At 36.7% G+C, this 16,458-nt stretch overlaps 1 protein-coding gene across 10 annotated transcripts in view; it reads left to right on the forward strand.

Moving 5' to 3' along the window:
- Positions 1 to 16,458, forward strand: part of SGIP1 (SH3GL interacting endocytic adaptor 1) — a 200,977-nt gene that overhangs the window by 161,857 nt on the left and 22,662 nt on the right. The window lies entirely within an intron of this gene.

Raw genomic sequence — 16,458 nt, forward strand, 5'->3', positions numbered from 1 at the left:
TGTAATGCTCCCTACCTATCCCCATAATAAACTTATAGCCATATCTGTCATGTTCAAAAGAAGGAATTTGTTGTCTATTATATTATACAGTTTGACTTGAAATATTCCTCATGGGCAACTCCACTATGTATATGCCTCGATGTGCTCATAGTCAATATGCTTCAGCTGGAATCAAGGCTGTCTTCATATATATATATATATGAAATTGATTATGATGGGTGCATAACAAAATGAATAGTTTTCTATATTTACTAATTCTGCAATCATTAAGTATCTGATAGGGAAAACAATAACAAACTGTGGAATAAGGCCTTGATAATATCGCTATAGGGACAGATAGTGTTATGGCTGTATTCATTCAATCAGTAAGTGTTTTTTTGAGTCCCTACTATGTGCATGGTGAAAGGTATTTCATGCATTAGGTTTACAGTAGTGAACAAGGAAGACATGCTTCTCTTTTTATGGAGCATAGAAGTCAGACATTAAACAAGTAGTTACAATAATGTGCAGAGATTGCTATATTCAAGAAATAAGTATTTTGGAGGCAACCAGCAGGGAGACCTCACCTGGCCTCCCTGGTTAGAGAGAGCTTCCAAAGGAAAAGATGGGAGTGATATTTAAGTGTACACAGCTTCTGCTTTGAAGAAATATAAAATTTCCCTGAGAGTTCTGATATAAAATCTTATGTAATATAAAAATGTTAACCTACAGATATATTGGGTATTATCCTAGGTATTAAAAATAGAAAAGGAGTCTTCAATTAATTTATATCAGTTTATTTTCAGCACATACACATGCGCACACATACACACAGAGAAAAATATATGTTATATATAGAGAGAATGAAAGAGAATGTACATTCATGTATATGTGGAGAGAGAGAAAAAGTGTGTGCACATGTGTGTGTCCTCACATTGGCTCTGGAATTAGCCTTCCAGGTCTGAAATATAACCTCAGCACCTGAGCGACTTTAAGTAAGTTATCTAACCTTTCTAAGTCTTGATTTCCTCTTATGGAAATTGGAATAGCAATGGCACCTAGTGCATAGGGTGAAGTCACGATTAAATGGTCAAGTACTGGGCAGCCCCGGTGGCCCAGTGGTTTAGTGCCGCCTTCAGCCCAGGGTGTGATCCTGGAGATGCAGGATAGAGTCCCACTTCAGGCTCCCTGCATGGAGCCTGCTTCTGCCTCTGCCAACGTTTCTCTGGCTCTCTCTCTCTCTGTGTCTCTCATGATATAAATAAATAAATAAATAAATAAATAAATAAATAATAATAAATAAATAAATAATATAAATAGAATCTTTTTAAAAAATGGTCAAGTATTGAGGTCAGTGCATGCAAAGCACACGATAGTCATTAGCTATTAGCACTATTTTCCAACTTCACACTTCCCTTGCTTGTAACATGGCTGTGTTTTGCGGAGTTTTTGCCTGCTTTGGAGAAGGTTGGGTTGTAGCACTGTAACCTTCTTCCACATAAAACATGTGGTAACTTGATCAGCCGTGAATTGTCAGCAGGGACAAGGAGCAGTCTTTTCCCCACTGCTTATGGAGGAAGAGAATGATTTGGAAGCAGGATGCATCTTCCCTGCTGTACACCCCCTGACTCCACCAGAGCCTATCTTTAAAGCTGACTTGTTGAGACTAATGATCTGGCTGGTGATACACTCCTTAGGGTGCTGTGTTAATGCTGATGGGAGATACTGGAAAAAAATCTGTTACCATCTCTTTTATTAGAGGGTTTGTAAATCATGGCATTTCAGCAGATTTGACAAGTAATTTCAAACTTCCTGAGAAAAAGAAAGGAGAAGCTGAGAATCACCAGGGGGGATACCGCTTTACCTTTGCAGAGTTGCAAGCCTTCATCATGCAATAGCTTTTTTTTTTCATTATTATTATGTGTCCTCTAAGGAGAGCTATCCATAAATTAAGGCTGCCCATCCATTGTACTCTGGACTCTGGCACCCCAGACAGAGAAGACCCTCTGGCCCCTTCAGAGACGAAAGCTGACATAATGAATGAAGAAGTGATTCAAAGAGGTGGTGTCAAGACTCAAGAGAATCTCCCATTTCTAAGCATTTCATGTATGTGGAATGAATATATTTAGTCAACACTATAAATACCTTTAAGAGATTTTATTCAGTTATTTGTGAAAGGCCTTTGTAAACTATACAGTACTATATGCATGTAATCATTTCCTCAAATAATAATTGCTATTAATGAATATTTAACATGTGCTAAGAATTTGCATTCATTGCTTCATTTATTAAGTCAGAGATTGATTTGGGCTCATTAAGATACGGAATTTAAGACGAAGCATTAAAAGAAGCCATTGCCCTTAAGATTTTTACCCTTTTGTACCTACAGCTATTTTGCAAAATGCATGTGGCAATAATTTCCGCTAGAGCATGGACTTTTAGCAGGCAGGAGTCTTCCTGGACTTGTTCCACTTCTGCTGGCTATTTTGTATTAAGTCACCAGGACATGAGTAAATATGGCCTTGGAATTTCTTTTCCTGCTGGCACACCTCCATACAGACAGTATGTGTTATTTACCATTGTGTTTCTTGATCTTATATTCAGAATAATTACAGCATGCCTCCTTCTAAGATCTGATTTAGATCCTTGAAATATGCCTCTGAGAAAGCACGAAAGGTCATTCTGGAGAAGCCTCACAAAGGAACAAGGGTGATGTTAATTTTTCAAGGATGTTTTGGTGACTCTTGAGAGTTGCAGTCGTCATTGTTAAGCATGAGGCCAGGAAGAGGAAGCATGAGTTATTTAATATTGATCACTCCTTTCCTTAGATTTTGCCTTTTTTGGGCAAAAATTCCTCAGGAAACTGGCAGCTCAAATCCCAGGCTTTCAGACAGTCAGACTACAATAGCATTCTTCATGCCTCTCCATTCATAAATATTAGCTCCCTAGCGGAATAACTTTTAGTAGTGATCAAAATCACCAGCATTTACTTTTTTTGCTATAAGAAGAACCATTCAAAAAATAAGGGAGAAATGTAGAAATCTCAGTGTTATTTAAGATCTAAATCCCAATTTCTATTTATATTTTTTGCCACAATATCAAAGCAATGTGTACTCATTATAGAAAATTTAGAAAAACAGAAAAATATAAAAAAATGAAATAACCTATAGTCTAATAACCATAAATAAGGACTGCTATCACTGGTCTATTTCATCTCTAACATTTTTCATGTGATACCACTGTGTGTGTGTATGCATGTGTAGTGTATATTTTTATAATTATGCATCCTTTTATTTTAACATATAATGTCCACCATGCCATTCAAATGTATTTTAAAATAGCTCATAGTTTGCTTCACTCTGATCATGACATTGATTTAAGCATATTTTTAAAAATTCAAACAATATGGAAAGTATATATGAAAGTAAATATGGAGAAAGAAAGAAATCCTATTTGCAGCCACATGAATGGATCTGGGGGACATTTGCTAAATAAGCCAGACAGAGAAAGACAAATACTGCATGACATCACTTATATGTGGAATCTAAAACAAAAACAAAATCAAGTCAAACATATAGAGGCAAAGAATAGAAAAGTGATTGCCAGGGGCTGGCAGGTGGGAGAAATAGGGAGAAGTTGATAAAAGGGTACAAAGTGTCAATTATACAATGAATAAGGTTTAGGGTCTACTGTATAAGATGGTGACTATAGTTGATGGTACTGTATTGTGCAATCGGAATTTGTTAAGAGAGTAGAACTTAAATGTTCTCACCAAAAAATATATGCATATATACAAAAATATATACATATATATGGTGATGAATGTGTTAATTAACTAAGTAAGAGGAATCCTTTCACAATGTATATTCATATCAAATCATCATGATGTGCACTTTAAATGTCATACAATTTTCTTTCTCAATTATACTTCAATAAAGCTGAAGGGGAAAAAAGACCCTAAACTACAAAAAAATAAATAAATAAATACAACCCTGATCATACTATTGAGAGACTAGTCAAGATGACATTTTTAACCTTTGATGAAAAATATTAAAGAAAAGCCTTTCTCTATATGTAACATGTGTGTGTTACATTTACTTGATTCCAAAAGGCTGTTCATTAGGATATGCTCCACTGGTTTAATGACAATTTTTGGGTGCAAAGGAAACTTCATTAAATGTAGAAAGCATTTTTTCTAACAGTAATAGACCAAATGCAAGTCACCATCTTCAGTATAATGATTAGAAATTTAGACTAAACCTATTTCATATTAGGAATAAAGATGGTTCTATCTCAATTCTGGCCATCAGCAGTTAGGTTTTTATGCTGCATAAAAACCAGGTCATAACCCTGACCTCTTTCTTCTCTTTGACATTGATAGTTTAAGTGGGGGGCACATCAAAAATTCCAGGCCTTTATATCTCTCCTGAGTTTTTTTATAAATTGCCAAAGGTAAATCGTTTTTCTCAAAGTCATCTAGAAGTTTTTGAGAGATAGTTTTATTATATATTCTTTTATGATGCATAATTCAGTCATAACCTACTTGTCCCGTCTTTCAGAACTCTGTGGTTTAGTTTACAAAGGATGTGGCAGTTTCTCCTGCCTGCAGGTGCATAGCCTGGTATGTGACAGTTTATCTCTTGTGTACAAATAATTTTTCACTTTATTACTGCATCAGATGGAATCTTTTTTTAAAAAGCATTTTAAGGGCAGCCCGGGTGGCTCAGAGGTTTAGTGCCACCTTCAGCCCAGGGTTTTTTCCTGGAGACCCGAGATTGAGTCCCAAGTCGGGCTCCCTGCATGGAGCCTGCTTCTCCCTCTGTCTGTGTCTCTGCCTCTCTCTCTCTCTCTCTCTCTGGGTCTCTCATGAATAAATAAATAAAATCTTAAAAAAATGCATTAAGGAAGAAATAAGGGTCCAAATGCAAGTTAAAATGTAGTGGTGAGAGGCTACCAATTCAAGTAACTCAGCTCAACTGAGGAGACCGTAAGGTGAACTGATAACTTCTACTTGTGACTATGTCTGGCAAGTACAAAGACAATGGTGAAACATGCTCTATTAGGAGCTGTCTGTTTTTTTTGACATTGGTTCCAAGATACATCTCAACTTTGGATCTTAACAGACTCCTTGCTTGTTAAAATTGTTTTCAAAAGTACATTTCTTAAGATCAAGGAAATATATTACAAATAATTTTATACAAATAGAATATATAATCTACCTTGTAATATTCAGTCAACAGTAGCCATTTTTTTAAGATATATTTATTTTTTGAGAGAGAGAGAGAATGCACATGTGAGAGGGGAGCAGGGCAAAGAGAGAGGGAGAGAGAATCTCCAGCAGAGCCTGTGCTGATGCAGGGCTCGATCTCACAACCCTGACATCAGGACCCTGAGATTAGGACCTGAGTGGAAACCAAGAGTTGGAAACTCAAAGGACTGAGCTACCCAAGCATCCCAATAGTAGTCATTTCAACTTACCATATGCAGTGTGTGTGTCTGTGTATACATGTATGTGTATATATACTCATTCATCTGATAACCATGTTAATGGGTCCATAGTATTATCTGGATGTATCTATCTTCTATTAGGGGATATTTAGGTTTTTACCCTTTTTATTGCTATTATGTAAAATGGTGCAATGAGCAGTCTTAAATCTATATCTTAATGCACTTGTCTTAATTTGTCTAAAAATAAATCACTAAAAATGGAGTTGCTATATTAAAGGGTATGTACATTTTAGACATTACACTACATTACTGTCAAACATCTCTCCAAAAAGTTCATACCATCATTATGATTAACAATTTTTCCATGCCCATATCAACAGTTATATCAATATTGTTCGCTTTTCCCAATCTAATTGAGAAAATGTAATATGTAATTGTTTTTAGCTCTATTTTTAATTACTGAAAACTTTTAAACATCTGCCTAGCATTTCACTGTCATGAATCATGATTTATTTCACTTCAATTATTAGGCATTTAAATTGCTTCAAGTTTTCCTACATGCAGTGAACATCTTTGCATATAATTCTTTGGCCTGAAGATATTTTCTTAGAATAGATTTTTAAAATTGGAATTATGGTCTAACACTGTGAAGCTTTTAAAAGTTCATGATACACATTGCCCAACAATTTTCCAGAAAGATTATACCAATTTTTACTTCCATTAACATTTTCTTATAGTGCCTATTTCATGAAGTATTTTTTTTTTCATGAAGTATTTTTTTTTAGATCTTTTCTAATCTGAAAGGTAAAAATTTCTCTCATCTTGTTGCATTGCTTTGGTAACTAGTTAAGGCTGAACTTTTCATACTTTTTTAGCCATTTATGGCTTTTCAGTGAATACCTTGTTCCTTTTTAAAAAGTCTTCACGTTACCCACTTGTATTTGAGGAAGACTCTAACAGGCTAATATACTAGTGTTGTCAATGCCCAGGCCATACCTTCAAGTAGCCACCATTTCTATAAAAATTCATACTAGACTTTCCACAGGAAAACATATTTCCCCTACCCAAATATACTTGGATGTCTTTTTTGGAACCTCTAATTCTTCCTATTTCTTAACAGACTTCTTGCTTGTTTTTTTTTTTTTTTTTAAGATTTTATTTATTTATTCATGAGAGAGAGAGTGAGAGAGGCAGAGACACAGGCAGAGGGAGAAGCAGGCTCCATGCTGGGAGCCTGACGCAGGACTCAATCCCGGGACTCCAGGATCACACCCTGGGCCAAAGTCAGGCGCTGAACTGCTAAGCCACCCAGGGATCCCCCTCCTTGCTTGTTCTTTTGGTACTCTTGGACCTGTGTCATTGCTCCCGTTTGGTTTGAAACCTGACCCAGGCTCTCTCTAGTTTCTCGGATGAAATAAAATCCCCTGACTATATTCACTTCCTCCCTGCCTCAGCTCAGGGATTGCTCATGGGAAAACACCTTTCCTGATGTGACCAAGCTCTCCAGCCTTTCTTTCCTGTGCTCTGTTCCTTTGTATGGTCCTTATTAGATATTTTTCCAAGTATCTCGATTAGATCACCCATAATTATGGCACGACAGATATTACTCACTCAGTGCAAGTTTATTTTTTTTATAAAAAAAAAGAAATTTTATTTATTTATTCATGAAGGACACAGAGGAGAGAAACAGAGGCAGAGACATAGGCAGAGGAAGAAGCAGGCTCTATGCAGGGAGCCTGATGTGGGACTTGATCCGGGGTCTCCAGGATCATGCCCTGGGCTGAAGGCAGGTGTTAAAGCGCTGAGCCACCAGGGATTCCCCCCTCAGTGTAAGTTTAAAGAAACTCTTATCCTCTAGCAAAACCAGTTCCTTGAAGTTTTTCCCAAAAGAGCTGCTGAGGTATCCAAGGACATCCATGTCCATAGCTCTTTTAAAACTAGAAACCAGTACAACTCAAACTTTTTTTCATTATCCCCCTTCTTACCCAGGGAGTCTTTTTAGACCTTTGTTTTCTCCTAATCACTCCCCACTAAAATTTTAATATCACAAATGTACTATACATCTGGTTGTGTGCTGTATATCTGTGTGCTTTATACATAAAAAATTAAGATTTCTTTCATGTACCCCCAAGAAGCAATTTCCAGACCCTTTGGGGTGATATTACCCCACAAAGGATACACACTGTGCACCCAGCCAAATCTTGGAGCAAAGCTCACTAATACGAATGAGCAAACATTGATAATATAGGGTAGGGTTTAAGAATGCCATTGAATTTTGATCCGCTTTTCAGTCCCAGCACCTGAGCAAATTATGTAATTTTATAAAGATTCAATTCCTTCAATGGTAAACTGTACATATTAATGGAATGTACCTCAGAAAGATGTTTTGACAGTAGAAGACAAAATGCACATAAAGTATCCAACACAATGACCATCACACATCAGTCCTCTACATAAATTAGCTCTTGATATCATTATTCATATTCTTTGTATACCATGCTACTGCTGACTCAGCCTTAGATTCTGGATCAAACAGTTAGTACTGTCTATACAAAATTATCTAGGATTTGGTCAAGTGAGTTCTCATAATGAGAACATTTTCATTATGGCTTTGACTCCCACCTTGTGTCTATTTTTAACAAGAGTCCTTGTGTTGAATATATTTGATGTGATTTTGATGATGACTTTTGTGTCTTGGGAGGTTTTTGATGACTGCTTCAATTTCCTCCCTGGTTATTGGCCTGTTCAGGTTTTCTATGTCTTCCTGTTCCAGTTTTGGTAATTTGTGGCTTTCCAGAAATGCGTCCATTTCTTCTAGATTGCCTAATTTATTGGCGTATAGCTGTTCATAATATGTTTTTAAAATCGTTTGTATTTCCTTGGTGTTGGTGGTGATCTCTCCTTTCTCATTCATGATTTTATTAATTTGAGTCTTCTCTCTCTTCTTTTTAATAAGGTTGGCTAATGGTTTATCTATCTTATCAATTCTTTCAAAGAACCAACTCCTGGTTTTGTTAATCTGTTCCATAGTTCTTCTGGTCTCGATTTCATTGAGTTCTACTCGAATCTTTATTAACTCTCTTCTTCTGCTGGGTGTAGGATCTATTTGCTGTTTTTTCTCTAGCTCCTTTATGTGTAAGGTTAGCTTTTGTATTTGAGTTCTTTCCAGTTTTTGGATTGTTGCTTGTATTGCGATGTATTTCCCCCTCAGGACTGCTTTTGCTGTATCCCAAAGATTTTGATGATGAATACAAGTATAATTTTTTTCCTAGTCAAAAATATTTTTTAGGGGGCAGCCCAGGTGGCTCAGAAGTTTAGCGCTGCCTTCAGCCCAGGGCTTGATTCTGGAGACCAGGGATTGAGTCCCACATCGGGCTCCCTGCATGGAGCCTGCTTCTCCTTCTGCTTGTGTCTCTGCCTCTCTGTGTGTGTGTGTGTGTGTGTCTCTTTCTCTGTCCCTCATGAGTAAATAAATTTTAAAAAATCTTTAAAAAAATATTTTTTAGGAAGTTAATTAAATATGGCATTAATGTTGGATGATGGTTTGGGAACTGTAAGCAAAGACCTAGTTTGAAGAAAATTCTCTATAAAACATGACAAAAATGTTAGCTAATCATGTTTCTGGATTGAGTGATATTTGAAAAGCAAGAACTATATGCTTATCAAATATATACTATATATGTACCATATGCAAGTACGCAGGGATTTATGAAGAAGAAAACTGAAAATAACTCTAATCCCATTTGCTTACCCAGAAATTCAGTATCCTTAATTCCATTTTGTGCAAACTGATTTTTTTAAGTGTGCCTTCCTTGTTTTTCATAGAGGCAAATGCCTTGCACACTGAAAAGCATGTAGCATATAATTTGCACAGTGCTACTGAGTTAAGATAAGACCTGTCGGGCTCCTTCTATAGAAGGAGCAGAAAGTTAAGTGGACCTACACTTACATCCTGACTCCACCACCTACTGTCTGTGAAAATGTAGGCAAATGACTCTTTCAGACTTGCTTTCTTGATCTGTAATATGTAGTCATGTCTATTGGGCACAGGATTATGGTGATAATTATGTACTATGTGTGAAGCATAAAAGACTGTGTTTAACTCATAACAGGTTCTCAGTAATACTGATGCCTTCTTTTATGAGGTTTGCCCTTTTTCCTTTTTATCGATACTCAGCATGTTAGTTGATGCTACTTATCTCATGATGTGAGAAGTCAAAGTAGCAATTGGGGGTACTTCTTAACTTTTATAAGCTTCTGGTTTGGTCATCTACAAAACAGTGATAATAATATGTTTTTTTCTTAAAATGTGAGGATTCAATAAGCTAATGCATATGAAACATATAGCAAAGCCCCTAGAATACAAAAAGTATATGCTTAATTTAGCTCTCATCATAGCATTATTATTAGATTATGCTATAGCATTTATTAGGCTACCAGAAATTCTTAAATAGACAAAAATATACAAATATACTAAAAATAGACAAAATAATTTGTGGATAGAGCTTCATATGCAGCATACACACAAGCACACATATATATGCAACATATACATATGTATTTCATATAATTTAAACCAGCTAGCTTATGTAAAATCATAACATTCAAAGATGTAGAGAAAAAGAAAAAACTAGAAGATTTTTATGTAGTAACTGTCTCTTAACTCCTCTTCTTACAAATTTATCCTAAATTTTTTTTTTGAAAATGAAGCAGCTGTGATTCTTAAAACGTGCCATAGCTTTACTAATCATCACTTCAGCTAAGATTCACAAGGTCTCAAGAGCACAACTCACCTTCTCAAGTAAGCTCTCTGGATATAATTCTTTCTAATGCAAAAAGTTCTAATCTTCGTTGCATCTTCTCTGGTGTGCTAAATGCATCAGGTGTTGAGGGGGCCTGAAGCAATACGTTACATATTGGGACTGCCAGGCAGATTTTTCTTTGTTGTTCATGGTGATGGCTATCATTTATTAGCATTTACTATGTGCAGGAAGGTACCCAGTGAAACTCTATCCAAGTGTCATTACTGGCATCTTTGCAGTTATTAGATTTTGTAGGTAAAGACCAACATGAAATGAAAGCATTTACTTATAACATTAGTCCCAAATTAACACTAGTGTCTATAGTATGTATCCTTACTGATTGCAAAATGCAGTCAGTCAGTTTCTCTGTAAATGTCCGATCTTAAGAACAATGGACAGGGATCCCTGGGTGGCACAGTGGTTTAGCGCCTGCCTTTGGCCCAGGGCGCAATCCTGGAGACCTGGGATCAAATCCCACGTCGGGCTCCTGGTGCATGGAGCCTGCTTCTCCCTCTGCCTGTGTCTCTGCCTCTCTCTCTCTCTCTCTCTCTGTGACTATCATAAATAAATTAATTAATTAAAAAAAAGAACAATGGACATACAATGCAAATACAGTGCACATTTGTTGAAAAGTGAAACTGCCAATCATAAAATGGATACAGGATTCTATAAAGTCAGTGAAAGCAATGGTGTAAAGATCTTTAGGTTACACTCATAGCCCTTGTGAGCTGAGGGTTTAGCAAAAAAAAAAAATTATTAATAACTAGAGAAGGAAAGGAAGCTTACACTATACACACTTCAAAAGAAAATCAAGAAATTGGGAGGCCTTTAGGAAATTTATTAAACTCTCAATTAACTCTGCAGTAATGGTTCACTTTATGATCATGAATCAAAGCCAAATCTGAATCTAGATTGATGTGTAAAGCTATAATACAATTTTGTCAGAAAAGTGAACCTTTTCTCAAAATATCAACACAAGTCATTTTCCCTCACCCTAAGAACTCACTGATTATTTAATCGTAGTGTGTTAAAATATTTTTTCACAAATTGAATATATGACAATTTTGAGTCCCAATCAAGCCTTTTACCACTACATACTATGAAATTTAAATATATTCATTTTGAAGTGATTTTTTTCTGATACTGACTGTCCTCAGATAACAAGGACATCCTATGTTATTATATGTAATTCTCATAACACCTGTAGAAGGTACCATCTCCGTTTCATGAAAGGATGATGCTGGGCCTCAGAGAGGTTAAGTAATCTGCTCAAGGCCACACAGTAAGTGATAAAGTCAGGATTCAAATGTAATTCAATCTGATTCCAACATTCTTTGTCTCTCTCACTGCATTGTACAGAATATCATCTATAAAGTATCATAGAATTGAATATAATTATCTTTTTATTAATTCTAACTAATACAATCCACTTTTTCTGGAAAAAGCTAACCCAATTCCCACTGTCCACTACTTCATACAACTCTTAGAGTTTCTTCTCTCTTCCTCTATGCATACGGAGACTTTCTGTTGCTTCCATCTATTGGTTCCATCTCCAGCACTCTTACTCCTGGACATAGGGTCATTTGTCTCCCACCTACAGCAAGCCTGGTGGAGTGGGAAGTTACCTGGGTTGGTAAACTGCCAGGGTAGGAATGGTCTTCAAACAAGACCACCCTCTCCTGTTGCTCATGCTTCCAGTTGGGCTTTCAAAGGGACTGTTCCCAACCCCAGATGAACAGAAGGTAAAGCTTGTTGCTCTTATGGCATCTGGGCTTTTACAAGTGCACACCCTCTCCTCTCTAATTAGATAAGGTTGCTAGGACTGTATCAGTGTCCCAATTTCATGGGCACGTGGCTGGAATAACTGACCTGCTCAAGGTCAGATGTGAACTAAGAAGCATGGTGAAGAGTGAAGTTCACAGCCTCTGACACAGCCCTAGACTCTTTACTATAGAAGCAAAGCTTAGTAACTACAAGTGTAGGTTGCTTGCTCTCTGAATATGAGCTAGTTACTTAAGCTCTCAACACTTCATCATCTGTAAGAAAGGGTTGTTAACAATAACACCTACTCAGTGATCCGGTTGTGTGAATCAAAGGAGTTGGTATAAGAGAAGCATTACAAGAGTTTGGCACAAATTTGGGGAAAAGTGAACAATAGTTATTACCATTTAGAAGAGATAGAAACAAATGGTACAAACACCCTGGAGGGAGGCATGATTTTGACATAAATTCATATTAAATTTAAAACAACTAAAAAATAAGTCCTTTCCATGAGCTGGTCTTGATGTGAAAACAGTTCTAAGGTCCAGTACTGCAAAGTGGAAAACATTATACACAAAATGAAGAAGAGGGTGCATAAAGGGGAGGTGAGACCTTGCCACAGGTTTGCTTCAGGCACACCTTCGTGCACACCTTCGTGACATGCTTCACCTCCATGCCAATGCCCAACCAGCAGTAGTGTGAGGCCAGGGGCTCTGTTAACCCGACACGCAAACATTTATTTATTTGCAGAGTTAACCTTCTTGTACTCTTACTCACTTTCTGTACCTGAGTTTGCTTGGAATTGCTATTTTGTCAGACTCCACAAGCTAGTGGCAGCAACCTGTCCTTCTGGGGGTACTGCAAATGCGCCATCATATGCCTAACATAATTTGTTCTGACTTCTGTGCTATTAGAGCAGAATAGGTAAGAGTGTGGGATCCAGAGTCAGGCAATGCATCCCAATTCTGTTCATACTGCTTACGTTAGTATGGGTGACTGTGGGCAAGGCTCAGGATCTGTTTTCCCATCCCTAAAAGAAGAACAATAATGGTGGTTGCCTTATTGGAATCATAGCTGGATTTAAAGCTAACATCAGGAAAGCTCCTTGAATAGTTCTCGTATGCAATAAGAAGTAGATGTTTTTGTTGTTGCTACTACTGTTTTTGTTAGTCAGGACCTGGAACTGAATTTTAGCTGTACTGCTTTCTAGCAGAGTGATCTTTGGCAAGTAAAATAGAGATAATCATACTGAACCTGTTCATCCTTTCAATGTATGAAGAACATAAAGCCATCTTAGTGTTTGATATCTTATTATGTTAAAGGATACACATAATAAATACTGTTTCTACCTTGAATTCTTTAAAAATATCATTAACAGTAATGTAATAATTATAATATTAAGCTATTCTCTAACTTCATATAGTGTTTTATCTTTCATTTGTGTCTAATATTGTAATCCCCTTCCAGACCATAAGCTCCATGAAGGGGGGTTGGCATATCAGTCAGCACTTAGCACAATGCTTAATTATTACAGGAATTCATATTTAAATGAATCCAAAGAAAGTACATATTCAGCCAATTTTTATGTCCTACGGGTCCAAGCATTATATCAAGCAACTTTAACAGATACAATGGCCACCTATGTGATCTGCAAAAAACCATACATCCAAGTCTGTATGACTCAAGAGCTGAAATTTCTTTTTGTTAAATCACAGAACAGCCCACCCTATACTATTCATTTGGCAATTAATTTGCAGTGAAATAATCTTGTAGCACTATCACTTGAACTATTAAGCTCTTTTTTTCTAAAGGTTTTATTTATTTATTTGAGAGAGAGAGAGAAACAAAGATAGCAAGAGAGAGAGAGAAAGAGAGAGAGCACAAGTGGTAGAGAAGCAGGCTCCCCAGTGAGCAGGGAGCCTGATGATGTGGGGCTCAATCCCAGAATTCTGGGATCATGGCCCAAGCCAAATGCAGATGCTTAACCAACTGAGCCACCCAGGAGCCCTGAACTATTAAACTCTTGCTTGCATATGTTACTGCTATTAGATGTTTCCATACGTTTATGTCTTATTTTCTGGAAGTTTACATATTGATGTTCCCACCACTATCTTGCACATAGTAGAAGCTCAGTAAATGTTTGACAGATCCACTCAAATCCTCATTGAAGAGAAACTGTTTTCAAAGCAGCCTACTTCTGTGTTAGAACATTATTTCTACAGTTCAAAAAAAGCTAAATGTGTATCAACAACTTAAAAATCATAGAATCCAGGATCCCTGGGTGGCGCAGCGGTTTGGCGCCTGCCTTTGGCCCAGGGCGCGATCCTGGAGACCCGGGATCGAATCCCACATCAGGCTCCCGGTGCATGGAGCCTGCTTCTCCCTCTGCCTATGTCTCTGCCTCTCTCTCTCTCTCTCTCTATCATAAATAAATAAAAATTAAAAAAAAAATCATAGAATCCTAAAACAGAGATTATTTGATCTATTGCCTCTATTTTATGATTGAGAAAGCCAAAAGTAAATTGACTTGCCCAAGGTCACAAAGCTATTAATTTGCAGATTCATGGCCATGGTCCCTTGTGGTAATGTTCTTCCAGATGTTCGAAAATAGTCTCTAGGCCCCTAAATTATCTGCCCCACTATCACTAGAGCGATCTAAACTCAAGCCCATCATAACTCCCCTATTTCAGATATTTCAGAGGCCTCTCATCTTCTAGAGATGGTGTTCTTAACCTCAGTTTTAGGACCTCCAAGCCCTATTTCAAATTACATGAATGCTGTCTACATGTGCACTCCGCTTTGAAAAGCATCCATACTTGAAAAAAAAAAAAGCATCCATAGATTTGTATTAAATTATCAAAAAAGTAACTATGATCTTAATGCCGATAAGTCACTATAAAATAAACAATTTTTACTAAGTTATTTATACAAAACTTTTCAAGACCTAATTTCTAGCAGCCCCCAACCTCATCTCCTTCCCTGTCTCATCTTTCAATACCCACCACATTTGCACACATTTGCATATAGTGCCAAACTTCCTGTGGTTTCTCAAAATACCATGTTTGCTCAGTTCCACACAGAAGTACATGCTGAGCCTTCTTCCTTCTCCCTCTTGTGAGACTGTATTCATTTTCAAACCTCAGTTCCAACAGTACTTTCTCGATGAAATCTTCCCCGATCTCTCCACTTACTTCATACATTACATAGATAATATATGTAAAACACATACTAAGTATGCAACAAATAGTGGTGATGGAGGTAATGCTCCTGAATATTGATGATGATATGAGCACACTGAACTGTAAGTCCTTGAGGACAGGGATTATGTTTCAACTTTGAATCCCCAGAACCTTACCATAGTGCCTTATACATAATAGATAGTAAGCGTGTGTTTGTTAATGATCAATTACCCCAAGTCCAAGATATTGAAAGCCAGTGGAAGACAGTAAATGAGAGACCAGCATGAGTGAGAATTATCAAAGAAAACTTTATTGAGAAGGGAGATACTCAAAGGGTAGATTTTTCTTTTTTAATAGCAAAGGAAGAGAACAGAAGTTACCAAAAGTAAAAGAAAAAAAAAGCATAATACGTAGTCTGCTCCAGGGTTGGGAAGAGTAAATGTGCTTTGTTTGATAGGAAGGAAAAGCAGTGAGCAACAACATGATTAAATACCTTGTCATTACTAAAACTTTGCTGTCTAGAACCATACCTAGAGATGAAGCGCAAAGACAAGAATCCTAAGTTTTGCTTCTTTCAGAAACCTCAGTTTATATCAAAACCATAAAAGAAAATGTTTCATTTAGACAAACTGTATGGTATAATAGGGAGAACACAAGCTTTATAGAGCAACAAATCTAGCTTTGAATTTTAGTTTTGCACTTACCTGTTATCTTGGGTTGAGTCCCTTATCTCTTTGAGCTTTAGTTTTCTCTTCTGTAGAATGGAAATTATAATGGGTATCCTAAAGGGCTGATGTGGGGTATGAATGAGGTAATTCTTGTAAGATATGTGGTGTACAGCCTGGCAAGTAGCAGGTGTTCAATAAACATGAGAGCTACTGTTATTGTTTATAGTATGAATTGATGTACTTGTGTGTCTGTGTTAAGTCGTGATGTACATTATGTCATGTATGTTTTTGGACATGTAAACTTGAGCTTATTTGATCTGAAGGTAATTGGGCTTTTCGAAACAAATAATCCGAAAAAGAACAATGCATAACATGGTACCTCATGGCCATTTGTGTCTTTGAAATAAAGAAACAAAAAGTTTTGAGTGTAGGTTGAATGCTCAAATAGGAAGCTAATAATTGTCTTTATTAACTACCTGCTGTACAAACTGTCATTCAAATACTGCCTTATGCTTAATGTAAAACATTGAAACCCCCCAATGACTTTATTCGTCTGCTTGGATTTTTTTTTCTGTAGAAAAATTAGTAATTGAATTAATTTCAAGTGTGTTTGTTTGTAAA

The sequence above is a fragment of the Nyctereutes procyonoides genome, unplaced genomic scaffold, assembly GCF_905146905.1.
Source record: "Nyctereutes procyonoides isolate TBG_1078 unplaced genomic scaffold, NYPRO_anot_genome, whole genome shotgun sequence".
Lineage (NCBI taxonomy): Eukaryota > Metazoa > Chordata > Mammalia > Carnivora > Canidae > Nyctereutes > Nyctereutes procyonoides.